Source organism: Juglans microcarpa x Juglans regia, chromosome 2D (genome assembly GCF_004785595.1).
Source record: "Juglans microcarpa x Juglans regia isolate MS1-56 chromosome 2D, Jm3101_v1.0, whole genome shotgun sequence".
In the NCBI taxonomy this organism is placed as follows: domain Eukaryota; kingdom Viridiplantae; phylum Streptophyta; class Magnoliopsida; order Fagales; family Juglandaceae; genus Juglans; species Juglans microcarpa x Juglans regia.
The window spans coordinates 34,438,792-34,462,965 of NC_054596.1; the positions used below are offsets into that span (position 1 = coordinate 34,438,792).

The 24,174-nt window shown below is 32.9% G+C and overlaps 1 protein-coding gene across 1 annotated transcript in view; it reads left to right on the forward strand.

The window, feature by feature from the left end:
* The window catches only part of LOC121250139, a 32,952-nt gene extending 20,261 nt beyond the window's left edge, over positions 1-12,691 (forward strand). The window contains exon 8 of the transcript XR_005937720.1: positions 12,673-12,691. The gene's annotated coding sequence lies outside the window, so the exon portion shown is untranslated. The remainder of the gene's footprint in view (positions 1-12,672) is intronic.
* The last annotated feature ends 11,483 nt before the right edge of the window (positions 12,692-24,174 follow it).

The following is a 24,174-nucleotide window of genomic DNA, read 5'->3' on the forward strand; positions in this document are numbered from 1 at the left end:
TTTAATAAATTATTACGGTGCTTAATTCATGTGCGCGCATGTCTAATTTGAAGTTGCCAAGTTCATGAAGCAAAAGAATAAATATATATATATATATATATCATGTCAAATTAAGATGAATCCGATATATTTTCTAACCCCAAACTTAATATATCATGTCAAATCACGCGTGCGCAGGTATATTAGAGGATTTAATACGATCCCAACGACCATTAATGAACCATTATTGAGCCACCACCCATGCAGGTAATTGGTAAAAACATGAGGAAACTGATTTCCTCATGACAAGTATATATGCATGTTTATTCAAAGGGAGAAAGACTTGGGATTCAATTTTGTCGTTTAATTTCTGGCTTTCTGTCCCAGCATCACGAATTTCCGTACGTGCTCGATGGTTTCATCGCATTAAAAGTTAAAACATTTTTATTTCGTTTTCTGTGTTTATGGGGCTGTCGTTTGTCGTCATCCAAAATGATCTATGAAGATTCGAAGCGACCAACCAAAGTCTAATTCATTCTTGTGGGCCAATGCAAGCACCAATATTTAAAACGATAAGAAAAACCGTTGGATCATAATGATCTCAAGTTGTTTTCAATAAGAAATGGTTGTCTCTCCGAATCTAGGATTGATCATGAAAAGCGGTCAACATTAAGATATCAACACAGGATTCTTGAGATTTTCTTTCTGATTCGGAGAAATTGATTTCATATGGATGGATCGAGACGTTGCATGGCCTTCTTTGACATTTTGATTCATCCATGGAAAAAAATAAGACAAATACTGCATGGGGTAGTAGACACGATGTTCAACTTAACCAGATTTGTCTTCGTCGTGCATCGTGTTTGTGAGCATGATCTTTGTAAGTCAATTTGGTTAATTCAAATCATATATAATTACGTACCCAGCCCATGATCTTGTCTCTCACCAAGTCGTCATGATCAATGAAAATGATCGATCTCAATAAATCTAGTAGTCTTCACACTCTGTTTCATCAAACCATATATATATATATAAATAAATGCTTGCACACTAATAACCTTGAGGTTTGTTTTTACAAATCAGTAAATATTAATTATATGCTGTAGGACTCAATCCTAATTACACTTATAAATTAAAAATAGGTCAAAAACCCCTTCTTCTTTTTTTATGCTACTACGTGAATGTGAATTATGACACAATTATTTTTCCATGGTGTAATCATCAAGATGCTTTCAAAAAGGAGGAAAAAAAAAAGGGGGGGGGGGGGGGGGATAAATATTTGATCTCCAATTCAAAGTTTAATAATGCAATGCCAGCTTGCCTGCATGCATGCATTGCATGGGCTCCATGGCTAAAATCTCTAATACAGGATATCATAAATTAAAATTTGCAAAATGATGACATATTGACAAGAATAGATGCTGTTACTGAATTTTGTTAATGTAGTGTAACGTCATGCATGCATATATATGGACGTTCAAATTAAATCTATCATCTATGTATATATATGATCGTGATAATTAAAGACTACTCAATTAATATTTGAAAAGACAAAAGCCATATCTCAATGCCATCATATACCAGAGTATGCATCTTTGAAACTAACTATATATCACATACAAAGTCGGCCGTCTATTAATTAAGAAACAAGCTACCCAACCTCTGGTCTACTAAATGCACACCAACCACACACCTTACGTGGCAAATCCAGTTCTTCCCCACGTCACGGTTTATCATTCCTACCGAGCTCGCCCCTCCCGAGCTCTGATTCTTCCTCTTCTCGATCACCCTTCAGGCTAACGCAGACCTCACACTCTTCTCCCTCTTCTCCCTCACCACTCGTTGTAGCACCCAAAAACCATTATCTCAGACTCTTCTCTCTCACCCTGACGCCCTCACCCCCTTTAGTCTCGAATCCTAGAAGAATTTGTCCCCAACAGGGACCCATCTCCCTCGACCCCTTCAGTGCGACTATTCATCTCAGCCTCTCATCTCCATCCCGAAGGTACATTTTTTTTTTCTTTTTCATTTTAAATCTCTACCTTCCAAAATGTCTCTTTCATTCCTTAGACTTCTTTGCTTTTCTCGATATGCTGAAGGGAAAAAAAAAAAAAACCCGAACCCCAAGAACAAGGTTTGTGTAGATCCAGTGCATTGAAGGTATAATATGATTGTTCACACCATTTAATTTAATGATTCTCCCTCTTTCTCTCTAAAATTCTTGATGATGATTTGAGATACAATGCAATGTGTAGATTTACGGGAACTATGGTTTGAGATACATATATTTGTTAATTTTTTTAGAAATCTCATAGTTTCTTAGTGTTGGCTTATCTGGGTTTGTTTAATTTTGAGTTGTGGAGCATTAAGTCATCTCTCTTGAGTTCTTAAATTTTTTATGTCGCTTTCCTAGACTTTTCACTTTGTGACCCAAGTCTTCCATTGTGTCCAATTCGTTCAGACCTATCTAAAATTGTGTTGATAAATTTTATTTGACTTTTCTGATATGAACATTCAAATTGATAGTCCCAAAAACCAAAAAGGGGATCAACAGGTCTGCATCCAATCCACATGAAGCCAAGAGTCTTAATTAAAATAATCTCATTCTTCTTTTAATTTAACAATGCCCTTAAAAAATGCATGCAATGGATCTATCATTTAATCATAATATACTAATTATATCAACTTAATTTAATTAATTTACACTAGTTCTCAACTTTATGTTGAAAATCTTACACATTTTGATCAGTTCCTGAGAGTACTAATGAGATAAACTTATCTGAGATGTGAAGATCAACTCATGATTACGATGGTTGGAGTACTCAATTATAAAATATTATTGGTTGTCACTTATAGATAGATCGGGAGTACATTTCATTTTGTTCTACTCGATCAACTCCCTTCCTAAAATCCTCAATCCCAATCCATTCTCCTTGCAGTCAATGTCCAATAACACCACTATATGCTTGTAATTTGTAAGGTTACTTCCCATACACCTAGTTTGTCTGCAAATTTTCAGTTATTTGCTTCGTGGATTATATGATGTTTGATATTCTGCTCCTACCTTCTGATAATTCTGATAAGAAAAGCATGCACTTAATGATTTAGTTTTGCACTAATATTTTGCGTGTGACTTTTCTTAATAGTTCCCATCATTTTTCAATCATCATGTAGATCACCTATGGCATCGAGTCAATCATCATCATGTGTAGTTGATGCGCTTGAAATGGAATCACCAAGTTGTTGGTGTGGTTTGAAAGCGCCATTAAAGATCTCCCACACTGACAAAAATCCTGAAAGAAAATTTTATGCTTGTCCGAAGTATAACATGGTAATTAATTTACCATATTTTTGTATTGCTTTTGAATGCATGTACAAAAGTTATTATATTTGAAACTTGAAATTCTTAAATTGTACGTAAGGAGAAGCAAGATGTCAATTCTTCGTATGAGCATATATACTTCAATTGGTACTACCTAAGAAAATCATGACAAGAGAGAATGAACTTCGGAAGAGGGAGGATGCTTTATTGCTGCATGAGTACGAAGCTCAAAAACAAAAAGACAAACTAATAGAGAGAGAATGAGCTTCACAAGCAAGCTGAGGACGAACTTCAAAGAAGGATCGTAGAGAATGGGGGGTGCACTTATATTGTTGTGTCTATACTGGATTATATCTCTTGTAATAGTTTTTGATTGGTTTGGACTGTAGATGTATCATGTTAGTTTCAAATGTAAATAGATTGATCAAATCCTAATATGTATGGTATATTCTCTATGAATATAATTATGATAGCTTATTATGGATATTAAGTTGACTTTTCTACTGTTCATTCAATTATGTTGCATTTTTTTTTCTAAGTTGGTAATTTGTAGCTTATTTGAAGCCCCTTAAAAATATTATAAAACTCTATGACTTGGATAATTTTTTTCCACCACAACATTGTTTGCAGGATGAAATGTGTCATGATTATCCTTACTGGGGATTTGGAGTTGGCATGATTTTTGGAGTGATTTTTGGAGTTGGCATAATTTTTGAAGTTGAGATGTTGTAGGGATATGCTAACATTTTTTTTCTGTATGCTAATCTAGAGATTTGGAGTTGGCATGCCTGCCCAGTTTTTAAAGCAACATGAACCTGTCCTCAGGGAAATGCTTACTTTGGCTCTGCGCATATCAAATTTCTAAGCTAGGAACAACAGCTCAAACAGCTACAAATAGCAATGCATATCAAATTTCTACTCATATCAAATTTGCTCTATTTGTACATTTACAAAAGCTACTACCCATGTTTTAATACACTACAAATAGCAAAATACCAACTTTAGATACAATAAAAGATTACAGTTGTCAATACCAAATATGCATTTCAGTACTACATATTCTCAACTTCAAAATACTAGTTTCTTTACAAATTTCTCAATTGTACTGTATCTATGCTAAGTTCAAAATTCTCAACTGGAAATACAAATTTCTCAACTTCAAATTTCTTTACAAAAGTCATTCTCCTTTCAACTTCCTGGGTCCTTTGCATGTTGAACCCTCATTGTATATACCTGTAGCAACAAAGGAAAAAAAAAACCATATAACACTAATACATAACACTAATAGCTATGTAAATTCACAAAGACAACAAATTCATTTCCGGCCAAAGAAATACTATTTGTTTACCAAGACACTAGTTGTAAGAAATGAAAAATCCTTCAATAAAAACTTATAGTAGTGCATCACATGGTAAACCAAAGAGTTTATTCTAGAGCTATATTGACAAAAACCATATTACAATTTGTCAACATAACACTTACACCATACAAGGAAGTTCCTGCCTCAAATTTGTTTTTAAAAGATTCACAAGAATCCCAATCTAGGAAGAAAATTAAAGTATAGTTAATTACCAAAAATGTAGTACAACTACAATAGTCATCAACAATTCCCCAGCGACCCGAAAGTCGATCTCGATATGTTCTGCCATAACCTTCAAAATAAAGTCTATCCAACCCTTAGCAATGAGCTCGACTGATATAAATTGAAAATACAATTTTTCGATAGGTGAAACTAATTGCAGAAAAGTCTAAGAATATTTGGAAAGCAACAAATGCCCAACCTCTATCTTTCACTATAGTTCACAAAGGTTGAGATTACCCACTTACAAATACACAATTAGTAGGCCAAGGCTCAGCACAAACTCGGGGACAGTATTTATGCTAAGTTCCATGGGGCAAGCATGGAATATCCTGAAGATATTCAAAACGGAAAATTACTACGAAGACATTAAAAATGGAACATTGCAGGAAAATATATAAACTCGACAAGGTGGAAATAAGCTCACACCTCATCATTGGCTGGTGGTGTTAATTGTGTTAGAGTACTACACTGGGTTGGGATAACAATCTCATCAATAGTAGCACCAACTTCTGATTCTGGGATGTCACCATATTGTGATTCGTCGTCAAATATTTTCCTGCAAGTCTAAATTGGAAAAAAAAATGAACATATATTAGGAACAAATATGTATGTAGTCCAATATCTACACAATTACTCATCCAAAATGTAATGCATGTTTCTTCTTTCTCTCCTTGCAGCCTTCTCCACCGGTGGGACCTTTCTTCTTGTTGGCGGTCTCCCTTTCCCCTGGACAACATGGGGGCTTAATATTTTCTTACCCTTATCGGCGACCACGTTCTCTTTCATCTTCGTTGAACCAGACTCAGGTTGTATTCCTGCATACTTGTGCTCAAACTCATCCAAAAGATGCAAGAATACATTCACATGGTCATCACTTGGGGATACACTTGTTTCCAATCTCAGACATCTTTTAACCATAAGGTCATACCATCATGCATCTGCATTGACCTGCAAATCATCATAGCTACTCTTCACCAGTGTGTATCTCCTCTTTAAGTCTTTCCTCTATCGATCCAATACATATTCCTCTGACAGCACATGAATGTACTTCATCTTATAGACTTTAAATGCATGCCTACAGATAATCCCGCTCATCTCAAACAGGGCACACATGAATTTAGTGTCTCATTCCTCTTCAGTGTAGTACACTGAGTACTTCACAATTTTGACATAGTCATTGAAGGTGGAAATGCAACCTTGTGTGCTGATAAGTACAGTGTTACATAAAATCATCCCTCAAACACTTGTTGGACCTCTTTAAACTTCGCATTCGTGTACAATGATTGAAATTGCCTCTCAATTTTGAATGGAGATACACATCAGATCATTTGGTTTTAAAAATGGAAAGTAGTTGTCGTCTCTGTCTCCACCTTCTTCCTTAGAGCATTGTCAAATTCATCGACAAATTCTTTTAATGTCGTATCGGAATGCACAAAGCCATCAAGAAAGGTGTTCATGCTTTCAGACTGCTGTGCAGTGCTCATACAAGCCCAAAAATACACATTTCTAAGTAAACTAATACCAAAAATGACCTCTCGGTGTACAACCCTTACAACCATGCATTATCAGTAAGGTCATACTCATGAAGTAGTTCCTCCACTTCTCCTCAAATTCTTTGCAACTCTGTGTATCATAGAGTGCACTCTGAATGGCAGTCTTCCACCCTGTATTGTATTCCCAGTGGGATCTCAATTTCTCGGGCAACTTTCGCATTATATGCCAGAGACAATATGATCTATGGCGGTTATTTGGAATACAATGGCAATAACACTCTTCATTACCCAGTCTTTGTCTGTTATGATGGCTTGGAGTGCCCGTCCATTTATGCATTGTAACTATACTTCAAACAACCACATAAAAGTACTTGTATCCTCACTTGAAATCAAGCCTACCCCTAACAGTATGAACTGTCCATGATAGTTTACACCAACAATGGGAGCAAACAGCATCATGTACCTATTTGTTAGGTATGTCGTATCGAACATCATAGCATCTCTAAAATACTCATATAACGCTCGACTTGTGGGTCATAACACATTTCTAACTGTACACTCGTCATCCACATCCAATATGGACACAAAGCCATCATTCATCTTCCTCTTTCTCTTAAAGTATTCATTCAGTACTTTAGTACCTCCTTTACCCAGCCTTAAATCTCTAACTTTGTCAATAAAATTTCAACAATCTTTCTCTTGGAATTCTAAATTCTCAAACCCCCACCCCCACGTCAGTCGCAAGTGCTTTGAAATTCTTATTCATCTGAATACCCGCCCTGGCATTTAAGTCGAGCATCGTCTGATTGTATTCATCTAAACATTTATGATATCTAAAAAATCTAGATTTTTGTGCGCTGATAGTACTATGATTGTGAACACGATCAACAATGGTCAACACTCATACTCCATTCACCAAGCGAGCATTTACCTCACCTTACAATCCGTTTTAATTATTGGTCGTGGCTTTGATAAATTATTGTGGCTAGGATAGTATCTGCTGCCACGTGCACAACCAATCGTCACATACTTTGCATCCTCATCTACCTCTCTCTTCGTCTTTTTTGTGATAACACCAAAACCCCTTATTTGGCATATCGTTTGTAATAGGTTACAACCTCTTTATTAGTGGCAAAATGCATACCGGATTTTGGAGGCTCAACTCGTTCATCATCTGATACTTCATTCAACTGCTCTACATCCGACTATATCTATACATTGGATAAAGTTTCTGAAAAATAAAGATTGTATGGTTGGGATTAGCATTTCTATTATATACAATGGATGTTAACTCTTCGGGTTAAAAGTATACCTCCAACATTCTTTTCACTTTCAATACTAAATGGCATAGTTGATGAATCACTTGCGTAATGTGAGTAGGGCATAGTTGGTTCGTAGGGTGGTATCACCGAATGCTGAAATTACCCACTGTGTTATTTAGTTTGGCAAGTATGGATGTACAAGAAAAAACCATTAAAAGAGTTAAATTGAACTACCTGGGTCGTATCTTGATCTCGTTTCAACTCCTTCAGATTACTCGACGGAGGGTATGCATGGTTGGTCCAAAGGGTGGCATTGCCGAATGCTGAAATTACCCAATGTGTTATTCAGTTTGGAAAATACAGACGTGCAAGAAAAAAACTATTAAAAGAGTGAAATTGAACTACTTGGGTCGTATCTTGACTTCGTCCAAACTCCTCCGAATTACTCGACGGAGGGTATGGCATGGCTGGTCCAAAGGGTGGCATCGCCTAATGCTGAAATTACCCACTATTTTATTAAGTTTGGAAAATACAAACGTACAAGAAAAAAACCATTACAAGAGTGAAATTGAAATACCTGGGTCATATCTTGACCTCCACTCAAATTCTCCGGATTACTCGATGGAGGGTATGGCATGGCTGGTCCAAAGGGTGGCATCTTCAAATGCTAAAATTATCTAATGTTTTATTCAGTTTGGAAAATACAATCGTATAAGAAAAAATCATTAAAAGAGTGAGATTGAACTACCTGGGTTGTATGTTGACCTCGTCTCAACTCCTCCGGATTACTCGAAGGAGGGTATGACATGGTTGGTCCAAAGGGTGGCATCGCCGGATATTACAATTACTCATTGTGTCAAAAAGGCTCGAATCCACACACGTAAACAAAAAAAAAAAAACAATATACTAAAAAATATTACCTGGCTACTCCAAGCACACGGATATGGATTTGGATATGTATTTGGAGGCATCATATATGTCAGGTAATATGGATTTACAGGACTCTACAATATACAAATAAACAATGGATTAACTAAATGCTGCAATATCTAACCCTACAACATTTCAAATAACTAATGTGTATCATACCTTGGTCGGTGAAATATATGTAGAAGGCTTAGGTGGCCTTCCATCTTCCCGTTCCCCATTCACGCAAAAAAAGTAGCCGCGTGCCTCTCAACAAATTCAACAAGAGACTTCAGTCCAACCTTCAAGATGAGCGTTTCATTTTAAAAAACAAAAAACAAATTACAGGTCAATGGTCATGTGTGATGGTTGTGCTATAGTGGGGAGGTTGTATAGCAATACTCATTAATTAATTATTACGTATGTGTATTGCAAAAAAAGGAAGCATGATATTTCAATATCATGCATGATGATTTACGTGATCTACATGCATGCATGTTAATTATAAGTGTACATGATTTGTGTTCAACTAATGTTTTGCATGGTGTTTTGAAAATTCTCTAACGATAAAGCTTGATCTTTGTAGTAGATGATCTATATGATCCTGCAGATCAAGATCTTCAGCTTTTAAAATTAGAAATATCCTTCATGACCAACTTGATCGAATCCAGCCCTGATCAAGTACTTTCACTGATCTAGCTACTTTAATTTGTAAGACGAGTGTATTAATTAATTAATTAAATTGTTTAAGAACCTCATGTATATGCAATGGAGAAAACATATCAAAACTTTCTGAAACTATAACATATCACTACAAGAAATTTGACTTTTAGGGACGAATTAAATTTCGTCCCTAAAAGTCATTAAATGCCTGAGGTACTAAATTCGTTCGAACGAAAAACTATCCATTCGAACAAGATATTTTGTGACAAACAAAATCGTCTCAAAAAAAGAAAACCGTTCGAACGGAACAAAATAGATTCAAACATGGAATTAATGTTCGTTCGAACAGTATATAATCTATTCGAATAATAATATTGGTGGAAAATTAATTTATTTTTCCCAGAAAAAGTTAATAACCTTTCGAACTTAAATTTATTTGTTCGAATGGAATTTTTTCAATTAATTTTTTTATTAGTATGGATTTGTGCATATATTTTTTTTCCATTAAAGTAATAAATATTTTTTCCATTAATTTTTTATCATTTTCAGAATATAAAAATGTGTATATATTATATATTATGATTTGCAGTGAGTTCAAATATTTATAAATTCATAAATTAATTTTATGTAATTAACTTCAAAACTTTATAGTGATTTCTTTTATGTTAAATTTATATAAATATAACTTTAAAGATAGTATCATTTTTTATATTATCATGAACGGCAAGTAAAATGAAAAAAATAAACAAAGTAGTAAACATGAAAAATAAAAATCATACATTAATTACATATCAAATATATAATGTTCAATACAACATAAAAAAGTAAAATAATAACTAAAACAATCATTGGGTCCTTGGTAGATCAACATCCTCTTGCAACAATTTAATAGATCCTTCCAGATCCCTAAAATTCTCCATAATGGGCTCAACGAACTCCACAAACAGTGCTCGTACCTGATCCAAAGTAGTCCTAGGAGGCTGTCTCTCAACAGCAGCATCACTACTAGAAGCTGGATCTGTGGGAGGATCATTAGGCTATTCTGGTGCAGTCTTCCGCAAGTGCCCCTTGCTCTTACTGAATGTGATCTTGTTAAAGGGTCCCATCTGTGGTGACCTCAGCTCAATGACTGACACTGTAACCCCTGATTGGAGTAGGAGGTTAGATATCAGTAGTGCAAATGGTAGACTACCTCCACTGAAAAATCGTGACTCCGATCGAATGCGGAGGAATAAATACAATGTCAGATCAATGGGATCCCCTCGTTCTATCCGCAGCAAAAATCTGGCTCGATCGATCCCGAAATCAGTCTTGTATTTTTTCGGATCGATGTTATAGCCAACAATCAAATTAAGCATTCTAAAAAATGTTATACAATCGGCCTGTCGGATCACCTTGCTCCCATTATATAGAGGAGTCGATGGGTCTCACACTAGCTAACGCACCTGATCATCTGTGAGACCATCATCAGGTAGATCGTCATCCTCACTATCATCCAAACTAGCATCCGAATCTACATTCGGGACTAGCATGGAGGATGTGGCCGGTGTGTCGGAATCAGATGGTGCAACTGCTGGTCCCCGTGTAGCTGCTGCAGGATATGCATTGGTCATGCGTGGGATGTCAAGGAACTCAGCAATAATGCGAGGAGAGAAATTAATACTCACTCCCCGGACCAATATGGTGTAGAACAGAGCATCAGCGCTAAGTTCTCCCATGTCACGGTAGAACTCACCGACCATCTCTGGATATGCAGTCCCCTGTGGCTCACAGATCAGTATCCATCTCCCCTCGGTGAAGATGGACTGTATGCTTCGTCCGTCCCATGAAAGATTGAAGAAGTCAGACAAAATGACTAGATGCTCGACAAGTATAGGCCTCGTCTTCTGAGCATGAGCTACTCCACTACTTTGGCTGGACTGATCTCTCGGTCATTGATATACTATTTAACCATAAGGAAAGTAAGGATATAATTAACCATAATATTTAAATTAAATTATTGAAGAATTATAATATATTGAAATGAATTGAAATAATTTGTTCAAAAGGAACATATTCTATTCGAACTAATCAAATCTATTCGAATGGACTATTCTGTTCATTCGAACCGGAAATATTTGTTCATTTGAACGAACTTATTTTGTTCAAATAGAAATAATGTTGTTTGGCAACTAAGCGTTTGAACGGACTAGAGTTAGTTCGAACGGGAAGAAGCCAAACAACCATGGCTGAGTCGACTCAGTCCCGAACTGAAAAACTTCCTATCTAGATGTTATCCTTTGTTTTAATCGGTAGAAATGATTAAGGAGTGAAGGTCAATCATTTCTACCGGTTATTTTGATGTTATTTCTACAGAATACACCAAAATGGATGGATTTCGGATTCGAAATCCATACCCCTCAAACACAACCCATTTGAGCAAATTACTAAACAATAGAGGTGAAGAGTTAACCCATACCTCTTAGAAGTTCAAATGTGGGGTTGCTACCGTAGTTGAGTGACTGTTTTCGCGACGGAGATAAAGGGTGAACTCGGAGGCTCTCGGCGGTTGCTAGTTCGAATGAGAGAGTTTTGTAGAATTGTATTCGAATTACGTCTATAATGACTGTGGCGTCTCGTTTGAATTGGATAAATATCCGTTCGAACGGTTATTATATTAATATATTTATAATTATATTACTAATAGTAGTATATAATAATACTAATATTACAAAGTACAATAGTATAAAAGTAAAACTAATAATAGTATTATAATACTTTTAATACTATAGTTACTAGTTACTATTATAAGTTACTATAACTATACTTATTATATTTTATATTACAAGGTAGTAAGTTATATAATTTATAGTGCAAAATTAGAAGGCCAAAAGTATATATATATATATATTAATAAGTACTATATATTAATAGTTAGTATATAATATAAGTATTATATCAACTATTAGACTTGTAGTACATTATATATTATCAATTATAATATAAAATAGTTGCTATAATATATAGTTATTATATAGTTATTATATACTATATAATATTAAAATATTTTGTAATTGGTTCGAACCCAATAACGTCCCGTTCAAACGGTTTTATCTTGTGGAATGTATTTGGAGGGAAACTTTGCACAAAATACTCTGAATGTTTGTTTATTCAAATGTGAAAATTCGTCATTCAAACGCACTGGTTGAATAGTGTTATGAAAATACCCTTTGAGCTTGTCTACATTTGAAGAATATGCTAAGGAATATTCTGATTTGTTATTTTGAACAACAAAATTACACATTCGAACTTGAAATAAATCGCGGCAAATTTGGCGCCTATTCGAAATTTTCTTGTTCAAATGTGTAAATGTCCAGTTCCAACGGGACTTCATAGATTCAAATACCTCAACCTCCAGTTCATTTTCACAGTTGATGAAAATTTATTTGGAGGCAGGCGATTTTGTGTGTGTGAGAGAGTGTTGTGGAGAGAGAGAGAGGAACAAACTTAGTGAGAGAAAGGATTCTTGAGAGAGAGGAAAGGTTTATAAAAGGTATTATTTTTTTTGTTCTATTTTTTTTGTATTTCGAGTTTCATTAATGTTAGTTTATTGCACATGATTTAGGTTTTCTCATAATGTGTTTTATGCTTATGTAGGTATTGTGGATTGATTCTTTTGTTTGGATTGCTTAAATTTGAGGTAATATTTATAATTTTTAGATTTTTGATAATTTATAATTTATAATTAATTATGTTAAGATTTTTTGTATATTTATGTTTGTGCAATCCCATTTAAAATGGGCACTCTGCCAATATACATGTTATGAGATTGTGATTGTGAAAATTATGTTTTGTGGTAAATTTTTTGTCTCTATTTCCTATCTGGAATCTGGGTTTCTCTCAATCGAATGCTATAATGTAGTTCGAATGAGATCCTGTACGATAAGAATCTTGTTCGAACAACATCCTAGTAATTGTTTAAATTATAATATAATATAATTATATAATATAGTAATTGCTTAAAAAATAATATAATATAATTATAAAATATAATTATAATATATTTAATTAAAATAGAAACTTAAAAAATAGATATAACATAGCAATTGTTAATAGTTAAATTAATGTTTAATACTTATAAAAAATTTAATTATAAAATACAAATAATTAAATATAATTACAAAATATTATGCACTAAAATTAAATTAGAAACTTAAAATATAGATATAACATAGCAATTGTTAATAGTTAAATTAATGTTTAATACTTATAAAAAAATATAATTATAAAATAAAAGATAATTACATATAAGTACAAAATATTATGCACTAAAATTAAAATAGAAACTTAAAATATAGATATAACATAGCAATTGTTAATAGTTAAATTAATGTTTAATACTTATAAAAAATTTAATTATAAAATAAAAATAATTAAACATAATTACAAAATATTATGCACTAAAATTAAATTAGAAACTTAAAATATAGATATAACATAGCAATTGTTAATATTAAATTAATGTTTAATACTTAAGAAAAATTTAATTATAAAATAAAAATAATTAGATCTAATTACAAAATATTATGCACTAAAATTAAATTAGAAACTTAAAATATAAATATAACATAGCAATTGTTAATAGTTAAATTAATGTTTAATACTTATAAAAAAATTTAATTATAAAATTAAAATAATTATTTTTAATTACAAAATATTATGCACTAAAATTAAATTAGAAACTTAAAATATAGATATAACATAGTTACTAATTGTTTATAGTTAAATTAATGTGATTTCGAATGTGATTTTATTGTATAATTGTATTAGGAGTTGGATAGTTTTGAATTCTAGGGTTATTTTTATATGTACTTAAACCTTAGAACCGTTCGAGAGTTGTGGCCAAATATTCTCTTAAAGAATATTTGGGTACAACTCTTGAATTGTCTAAAGTGGACAGTTTGAGATTCTATCATCTATACGGCATATATATTCAGTTTAAACTCTTGTGTTAGTCAATTAAAATTTTGGTTCAGCGATTCCTTACATTTTTTGGGTATGTGGTCTGTAAGTTTCTCAATCCATTAATAAGGTTGACAATTTATCGTGAGTAGCATACTTGGAGAATTGTAGAGAAATGCTGCTGAAATTTGTACTAACATTAGAGTTTAGGATTGAGTATATATGCGATATAGATGATAGTCTCTCGAATAGGATAGGATCAACTACCTTATAAAATTTGAATTTTTTTTATAGTGTTTATCCCATGAATTAGGTGTTTCTTGATAGACATCCGGCAAGTAATAGAAATACAATTGATAAAAGTTGGATGTTACTGAGAGATAGACTTGGGCGAGATTATAAGGAGTATGCATAAGGGGTGAAGTTTTTTATAACGTTTGCTTGCATAAGTGTTGACAGTCGAGGATTTATAAGATGTTCGTGCAAGAAGTGCAAAAATCTTAGTTCTTATAATTTGGTGGTAGTGGATGATCATTTATTTGTAAATAGAATTGATCCAAAATACTCGCCTTGGGTCTTACTTGGCAAACCATTTTCCAAAGGAGCTAGATTTAGCAGTCAGACCAATCAAATGGAGGAGGGCAACGACATCGACATAGACGACATTAATGTGGATAATCCTGATGGCAGTGATGATAATGGAGAAGATATGACTGAGATGTTAGGCGATCTGGGGGCAGGAATATTTGGGATGAGGGATAGAGAAGGAACATTTGCACAATCATTTAAGGGAAATGATAATTTTGCAAGACTATGGGAGGATGCACAAAGACAATTATACGAGGGGTGCACCCGTCATAGTAAGTTGTCTTTCACGGTGAGGTTGCTTCATATTAAGTCTATTTGTCATATTTCTGCCAATGCCATCGACATGTTGCTATAATTATTTAAAGAGGCTCTTCCTCAGGATAATGTAGTATCCCGTGATTTTTATGATGCAAATAAATTGAAGTGAGAGCTAGAATTTGATTATAATATTATCCACGCTTGTAAAAATAATTGTGTTCTCTATTTGCAGCAATATGCAGAATTTGACTCATGTCTAGTGTGTCATGAGTCAAGATGGACATCCGATAAATGTAATGTACCCCAAGAAGTGTTAAGATATTTTCCATTGATTCCTTGACTTCAAAGATTGTTTACATCCGGTTGACTGCCAAAGATATGTCTTAGCATCACACTGAAAGAGTCAAAAATGAAAACTTCTTCTCGCATCTTGCAGATTCCTTACAATGGAAGAAATTTGATGTCGAGTATCCATGATTTGCTGAAGAACCTCGCATTGTACGTCTTGGTTTAGCAGCGGATGGTTTTAACCCATTTGGCAACATGAGCACTTTTCATAGTACTTGGCCTGTCATATTAATGCCCTATAACTTGCTACCTTGGAAGTGTATGAAGGATCTATATTTTATGATGACTCTACTGATACCAGGGTCAAGGTCACCGAGGAATGAATTAAATGTATATTTGCAACCACTGATTGCGGAGTTGAAAGAGTTGTGGGATCAAGGTGTCAGTACATATGATGCGGTCTCGTCGGGGGAGTTCAAGATGCATACTGCAGTGATGTGGATAATAAATGATTTTCCAGCATATGGAAATATGTCTGGGTGGAACACAAAAGATAAAATGGCTTGTCCTATTTGCAATAAAGATACACAGTCTCAGTGGTTGAGTCATGGTAGGAAATTATATTTTATGGGACATCGTCGTTTTTTACCACATGATCATAGATGGCGTTCAAATAGAGCGATATTTGATGGAAGGGTTGAGCGCATGGCATCACTGCCAGAGTTGTCTGGGAATGATATTATCGCGCAGTTGGGGATGTTTCAGAAAACAAATTTGGGAAAGGTACAGGGGTTCGAAAGAGAAAACGATAAGCAGTGGAGTTGAATTGGACAAAAAAAAGTATTTTCTTTAAATTGCCATTCTGGTATACCTTGACATTACGCCACAATTTAGATGTTATGCACATCGAGAAAAATATATGTGAGAATATATTGGGCACTCTGATGTCAATAGAAGGGAAGACAAAAGATACATCTAACTCTCGTAAGACTTAAAGGAGCTGGGGATAAGACCGAAGTTGCATTTGCAAGATAATGAGTTGTCAGCTTATATGCCCATCAGATGGTACATACTTTCAAATGATGAGAGAAAAAAATTTTGTGATTGGTTTATGAAAATCAAATTACCCAATGGCTATGCTTCAAACATGACAAGATGTGTTCGATCACATGATTGGAAGATAACTGGTCTTAAGAGTCACAGCTGTCATGTATTTTTGCAGTGTCTGTTGCCGGTTGGTGTGCGTGAAAAGCTTATTCGAGATGTTTGTACAGCTCTCACAGAGTTAAGGAGATTTTTCAAAGACATTTGTAGTAGAACGTTGAAAGTTGATGCATTGTTAAAAATAGAAGCTGACATTGCAGTAATATTGTGCAAATTGGAGAGTTTGTACATGCCTTCATTCTTTGATGTAATGGTTCATTTGGTTGTGTACCTACCTCATGAGGCTTTAGTCGCTAGCCTAGTTCAGTATAGATGGATGTATCATATTAAACGGTTTTTAGGAAAACTTGAGCAATCTGTGGAGAATAAAACTCGTCTAGAAGGTTCAATTGCAGAGTCATATATTGATAATGAGTGACATACCTTTTGCTCAATGTATTTTGTAGGGCTGATACTAGATTTACAAGATCAGACCGAAATTATGAAGGTGGGCGAGAGATGGGAGTTTTATCGACATTTACTGTATTTTCCCAGACCGTGTGTCCCATAGGCACACAAGAGGACTACGATCTATGTGGGCGATAGTTTGAAAGAGCTCGATGGTATGTCTTGAATAACTGCGTAGAAATTGATCACTACTTGAGGTTAGTGATGATCATCTAAATCAATATTATCTTTAAGTTTATGTATAATAATATAGTATAACTTCATACAAATTAAACATTCACATGAACATGCACAACGAACATATACAACTACTTCGCTCGAGTGGTGTAACTGACATAGAAAAGACGCATGAAGAGGAATTTGCCTTATGATTTGAACATACGGTATTACTGTTAAACCCCATTTTATAATACGAATTTCATACCACTAAATTTGAATTTTTTATATATATAATAATATTTATTGATATAGGTTGCATTGAAATATGGTGAAAATTCAAAAGAAATATCATCAAAACTGTATGCTTTAGCATGTGGTCCATCCAGGCAGGCCATCCAGTACTCAGGATGTTTGGTGCGTGAATATAGATTTCACACAACTGATAGAGAACGATATAGAAAAACTCAAAATTGTGGAGTCGTAGTCGAAGGAAGCCATGGGGATGATAACATTGACTTCTATGGAATTGTGGAAGATATTATAACGCTAAAATATGTGGGGGGATATATGGTCTTGTTGTTTAAATGTAATTGGGGGGATGTCTCAAATCCTAGGTTGGGAGTGCATAACGATGATTATTTTGTGAGTGTCAATACATCTCGCATATGGTATGAGGACGATCATTTCGTTCTCGCTTGCCAAGCGAATCAGGTTTTTTATTTAGATGATCCGGAGTACGGAAACCCATGGCGGGTAGTGTAGAAGTTTGCACCAATAAATGTATATGATTACATTCCAAAGGCAGACGAACCACATGAAGAAGTTGATAGTCCAGCAAATGAAGAAGCATATCAAGAAAATGAAGTATGCATCAATCTATTTGTTGATCTAAACCAATATGATATAGTCTCATTACGTAGAGAAGATGTTCAACCAGAAGTAATTGAGAGTGAAATATCGGAAGAAGATGAATTAACTGAAGTGTCTAGTGAGGATGAGGGCGACTGGTCCAGCAAAATGGATAGTGAATGAATTTCAAACATGAATTTTTGTAAGTAATATTAATATATATAAGTTATGATAATGTTTGTTTGAATAATAATTTGTTACAATTTCAAATAGATATGTCTCACAAATGCAAAGCAACGTTTGTGTCATCCACATCCATTACTGACTCCCCGTGTGGTTCACTTGTCATGAATAGTGAGCCAACATAACCAAGTCCAGAACAAAGTATTTTATCAAATTAAATATCATATTTTATTCTCAATTTAAGTAATATATCTATAAAATAAATTAACTTAATTAAAAAGTTATACTTTAATTATTGTATATATAGCTGCTATAAGCAAGCGCCGAGGTAGAGGCATTACGAGAGGTGTCTGCATAGAAAAAGTAAGGAAAGTTGGTAAAATCAAGATTGATATTCTTGATGATCACACCTGTGGCTCCGGAGATTCAACAGCGTAGCTTGCTTCTTATGTTGGTACACTTACTCGCACGTATGCACTGATTGTTACATCTTCTTGGTCTAAAGTTCTCCAAGATGTGAAAGATCACATACAAAATCGTTGTTTGGTAATAAGCTACATCTCAAGCAAGTAAGTATATAACATGTTACTTTGTATTTATACTAATTGTTTATAATTTTTGAAATGATGAGTTTGAGCTTAATTTTAGCCGAAGAGAGGATCGATTAACGATTGAAGAACTGATGTCAAATGCATTTCAGAGGTACAAAGGTCAATGCCATGCACATTATAAAAAGTTCAGTACTATAATAGAAGCACGTCAAATCCATTTCAAGCAATTCCACCAAACGAATGGGGGAAAGTTTGTGATATGTTTGAAGATCTTGCTTATCAAGTAATATCGCTGCTATCTTTTTTTAATAGTATATCACATATGTATTAAACATATAGACTAATATTTTTTTTAGCAACGGAGTACTGTGAACAAAGCAAATAGATCAAATTTAAAGATAAATCATCATGCAAGTTCTCGATCTTTCCATCGTTTGTCTAACAAAATGGTAAGTTATTTTAGTGCTCGTAAAATATTAACATATAATAGACTTTTTCTGATTTAAATTCTAATATAAATTTTTCTTTTGCAGAAAAAAGAAAGTCTCGCTGACTATGATTTTACCTAATTGTATGCTAAAACACATAAAAATCGTGATGGTGTTTGGGTCAGTTTTCGAACCAGAGGCAAATTATGTAAGTTTAAGTTTTTTTAATTCCATTATTACATAATATTTTTGTTACTTATACTAATTTTAATGTTTTTGTTTTTGTAGGACAAGATGATATCTCTTAAGGAAACTGTTGCGGATCCATCTGATTCATCATCTGTCAACGATGCTCAGATCCTTTCTCAAGTTCTTGGATCACGTTTTGAATATTTGAGGGACTTAGAACGTTCCGTAAAACCATCCTCATCCTATTCTCGAGCCAAATCGAATGACGACAAGACTAAGAAATTGGAGGAAGCAGCACTTGAGATAGAATGATTGAGGTCCAAGAAAAAAAAGTTGCTGACCCGATTAGATTAAGCAGCGGATTTGGATGCGAGATTAGAAGAGATAATGCAGTTGAATAACTAAAAAATGTTTGAACAATTCCAGTCAGTGATGTCCCAAAACTTTATGCTACCACCACAGTCTTCAAATTTATCTTTTCTTTCATTGCATTTATATTATAATGTTCCAAAACATTTGAATAATTGATATTTGAATTACAAATTGTGTAATATTAGTATGGTATTTTTAAATAAATTCTGATATGTATGATTAATACAGTTCGAATGGTAAATTACCATTCGTAATTAAATTCGAACCAAAACAGACACATTCAAACAAAAACTAATACATTCGAACGACAAAAGAGAAATACAGACGTTCGAACAATAAATTATTTGTTCGAACAACAATTATGTGCAAAACCTCGTTTGAACGGATATAATTTTCGAAAATAAAATTTATGTTCAAACAGACATAATTTTTGTTCGAACACCAATCGTTTGAAAAATTTATTAGTTCGAATGCATAAAATCTGTTCGAACACTCCGTTCGTTCGAACATGATCAAATATGAACATGAGTTCGAATGAATATTTCATATTGTTTGAATGAACATCTCGGTTCGGACGGAGAAATATTCCATTTGAACAATATATTGAGACGAAATCGGTTCGTCTAAAAAAAAATTATCCGTTCGCACAGTTTCGACTGGATCCGCCCAATTTCGTCATTAAAATGATTTTTTGAGATGAAAATTTTTGTCTCCAAAAAATTTTTGAGACGGTCTTTTCAAGACAAATTTGAGACAAAATTTTTTCATCTCTAAATATAATTTAGGATGAAAATTGTGTTTTTTGAGATAAAATTTTTTGTCTCCAAAAACACAATCTCTTGTAGTGTATGAAGTCGGACGACATTTTTTTTTTTACTCTTTATGCATGCAATATTAATTCCTTCGGCCTTGATCCGCTGCATGCACGGACAAAAGAATATTCGAATATATTTTTCTGGATAACATATACATTCACTTATTAATGTAGGGCCTTGAAATAATTTGCTGGTCGAGAAAATCAAAGAAAATGATGACCCTTTGTGGGGTTTGCACCCGAAAATATCTTAGAGGAGAGAGATTTGGTTGTCCACATGAAGAGATATGAATTGGACAGAGTTTTTGTCAGGTGTTCATACTTCTTTATAGCTACTTCATATATGCATGACTTTTGCGGGAGGTGGAGAATTCAAGAATATTTCGTGAAGTAAGTTTTGTTTCTAGGCCAGTAACCAAGAAAAATGGTATCACAGATTATGTTTCGATCATGCGAGAGAGAGAGAGAGATACAGAAAATCTTTCTTTTTGAGCAGGGATCCACTAGTCTAAAGATGCTAAAGAGATCCCCATGCATAGAAAAATCTTATAGGGGGATCCAAATCTGCCAGCCCACAGAATCACATGGCCCAAAAATCATTAACACGTACGTACACCCGCCGCCAAATCGTGCCAAATCAAATGTCGTTTTTTATTGCTTTTCACACGTACTATTTACTACAAGAATCTTATCCGACACCATACGTTCGTATCTGCATGAAGTTTCAGCAGCGTGAAAGCTGAAAAATAGGGTCCCAAGACATGACAGCCCCGCCAAGCTGGACCCTACGGTTGTCTCCATTCTTCATATGAGATTTTGATTAGATTTCTCCACAATGATATATCAATCAGGGTATGATCTATGTAAATCAGTAGGCCCTCCAACTTAGATTTTTGGTGTTTTTAAATTTGTTTTTCATGCAAGCATTATCAGGTCTTAGCTGATCTTCTTTGATTCTCGATGCATGCTCATGTAGTACTTATACTGTTTAATTAGTAAATCAAGGAAAATGATAGGAATCTTTACGTACATTTCAATATGAAATCCAGATTCTTTTATGTTGTCAAAATCTCAATTTCACAACTTGATAAACTCCTTTTGATCATCTATCACGTCGCATTTTCATGTTCGGCATCTATAATTTTTATACACGTACCGTTTTCTAGTCTTCCAATTTTGTTGCAGATCATCAATTCGAAAGATAGGCTAACTTGATCATGATGTGGCGTAGGATGGAATATTGTACGTGTTAGAGCAAGGTTTTTATATTGTAATATGTTTGGATGCTGAGAAAATAAAGCAAATTGAGAGAGAATTGGATGTTTAAAAATGAAATCAAGGTTCTTTGTCTCCCAAAAGTCAAAGTTGTGTTTAGATATTGAAATGAGTTGAGTTGAGTTGAGTTGAGATGATAAAATATTGTTAGAATATTATTTTTTAATATTATTATTATTTTGAGATTTAAAAAAGTTGAATTGTTTATTATATTTTGTGTTCGAATTTGAAAAAGTTGTAATGATGAGTTGAGATGAGTTGAGAAGAATTAAGGATCCAAACGAAACAACATGTTTAGGGAATGAGATGTGATTATACTTTTGCGATAATAGTAAGATATATAGTTTTTGAATAGTAATAAGATAGTTTTAGTTAAATATTTATTAGATTTTGAAAGATGAGAGAAAAAAAATTAAATAAATGATATTATAAAATTAAATATTATTAAAATATAATTTTATTTTGAGATTTGAAAAAGTTAAATTTTTTTTATTTTTAAAAAAACTTTTAGAAAGTTCTAATTATTAATTTAAAAAAATTGTAGTGATTAACTTAAAAATATTTATATTTAAATAATATGTAAATGAAATGATGTAAAATTTATTTCTAATCATTCCCTTGTATTCACGGCGTACTTAACTGATTGCACTCAAAGAGAAAGAATGTAAAAGTCGTTCGTCGTACAAAGAGATAGGCTTTGATTGTGTCAGCGACTCAGCACTGTCAGGCTATAAATTTTGGCTATTTGGTTGGAAGTTGACGGGGCAATTTCTCGATGGTGTAAAACCTACCTCTTGAGAAAACGTGCCCAAAGAAAATATAAAAATTTTATTTACACTTATTTTTATATATTCTTTTTAAATATAATATATTTAGTTACGTTAATTTTTTTTAATATAAAATAATTAATTTAATTAATTAGTTTAGTAGAGTATATAAAAAATATATAAAAATAATTGTATAAAGTAAAACTCTAAAATATAATAATACAACTCTTAAATATGCAATCTACTAAATATGTCTATTTATATATTCTTTTTATTATTATTTTTTAATTGTTAAAGAAGTGACTATTAGTGAATTTATATTTATATTTTATTTTTTCTTAATAATTAAGAATATTTAAAGAATGCTTAAAAAAAAAAATAGAAAAAAACTCATTCATGCTAGTGTGTATATTTGGAATACACATTTGATGTGCTCTCTAGCATTGTCCTACTTTAATACCATGACTAATGCTAGACAAAATTCTCAAATGTATAATATTTGTTCAAATTTTTTATAAAAAATTGGGTCTCACTAAGAAAAAGTGAGTTTTCCATATTTTTTTAATGGTGTGGTCCATTTTTTAAAAAAGAAAATGCTATTATGCCTCTTATTTTATACCATTCAATTTGTCTATTTGATGTGACATGATCACACTATGGTGACACATGGCTTAAGAAAAAAATTAAAATATATATATATATATTCAAAATAAAATGACTTCCATAAATTCAAAAAAGATGAAGACTAAAATCCTAAATCCTCCCTACCTTGTTATGTTTGTATTTTTAATTATTTTAATAAGTCATGTGTTACAATATGTGATGCCAAGTCAATAGAGCAAATTGGGTAGTATAAATTAATAAGAAAACAGTAGCATTACCGTTTTATAAAAGGCATGCACGAGTCTTGTATATTTGAAGTTTCTATATATTATTATTCTAATGCCAATGTTATTTTTTCATTCTCTCTATAATTATCATTTTCTTATATATTTTTAGGTGATATCAAATGATTGGATGATAAGAAAAGAATAATATATAATTTTTCAATAATTTAAAAACACGTAAGGAGATTAGGAGAGCATGCATGCTACTTGAGACCTCAATTCGAGAGTATGATACAGGTCAGCAAATTTATCCACGTATAACCTATATAGGATTATTGTTAAAAATAATATAATCATTCTACCTATATCTCATTATGCTGATAGGGTACGTACTGCCCACTAGTTTTGCTTTTTTATTTTAATTTTTAGTTTTGTTTCAATACTGAAATAGTTCATGTGATGCGCATTTTTTGAGAGAGATTGATTTTTATTATGAGTGTAATCGGTCTGGTTTGGTTTGATTTTGAATATTTTTTAAAATCGAATCGGTATATATCGGTTTTAAAATTTGAAGAACCGATACTACAACGGTCATACTTCTAAACTAATACTTCCGGTTTTACTAGTTATGGTCTGATTTTCTAGTATATTATATAGAATGTAATAATATAGTGATAATATATATTATAATTGTATTATAGATTATAGTGATATATTATAATATATAATATAGTGATATACTATAGTATGTTATAATATATAATGATATAGTTTTAGTATAATTACTAATACAATAGACTAAGTGATAATATATAGTTATTTTATATAGGATTTTAATATTTAATATTATATTAATTAGTAATTTAT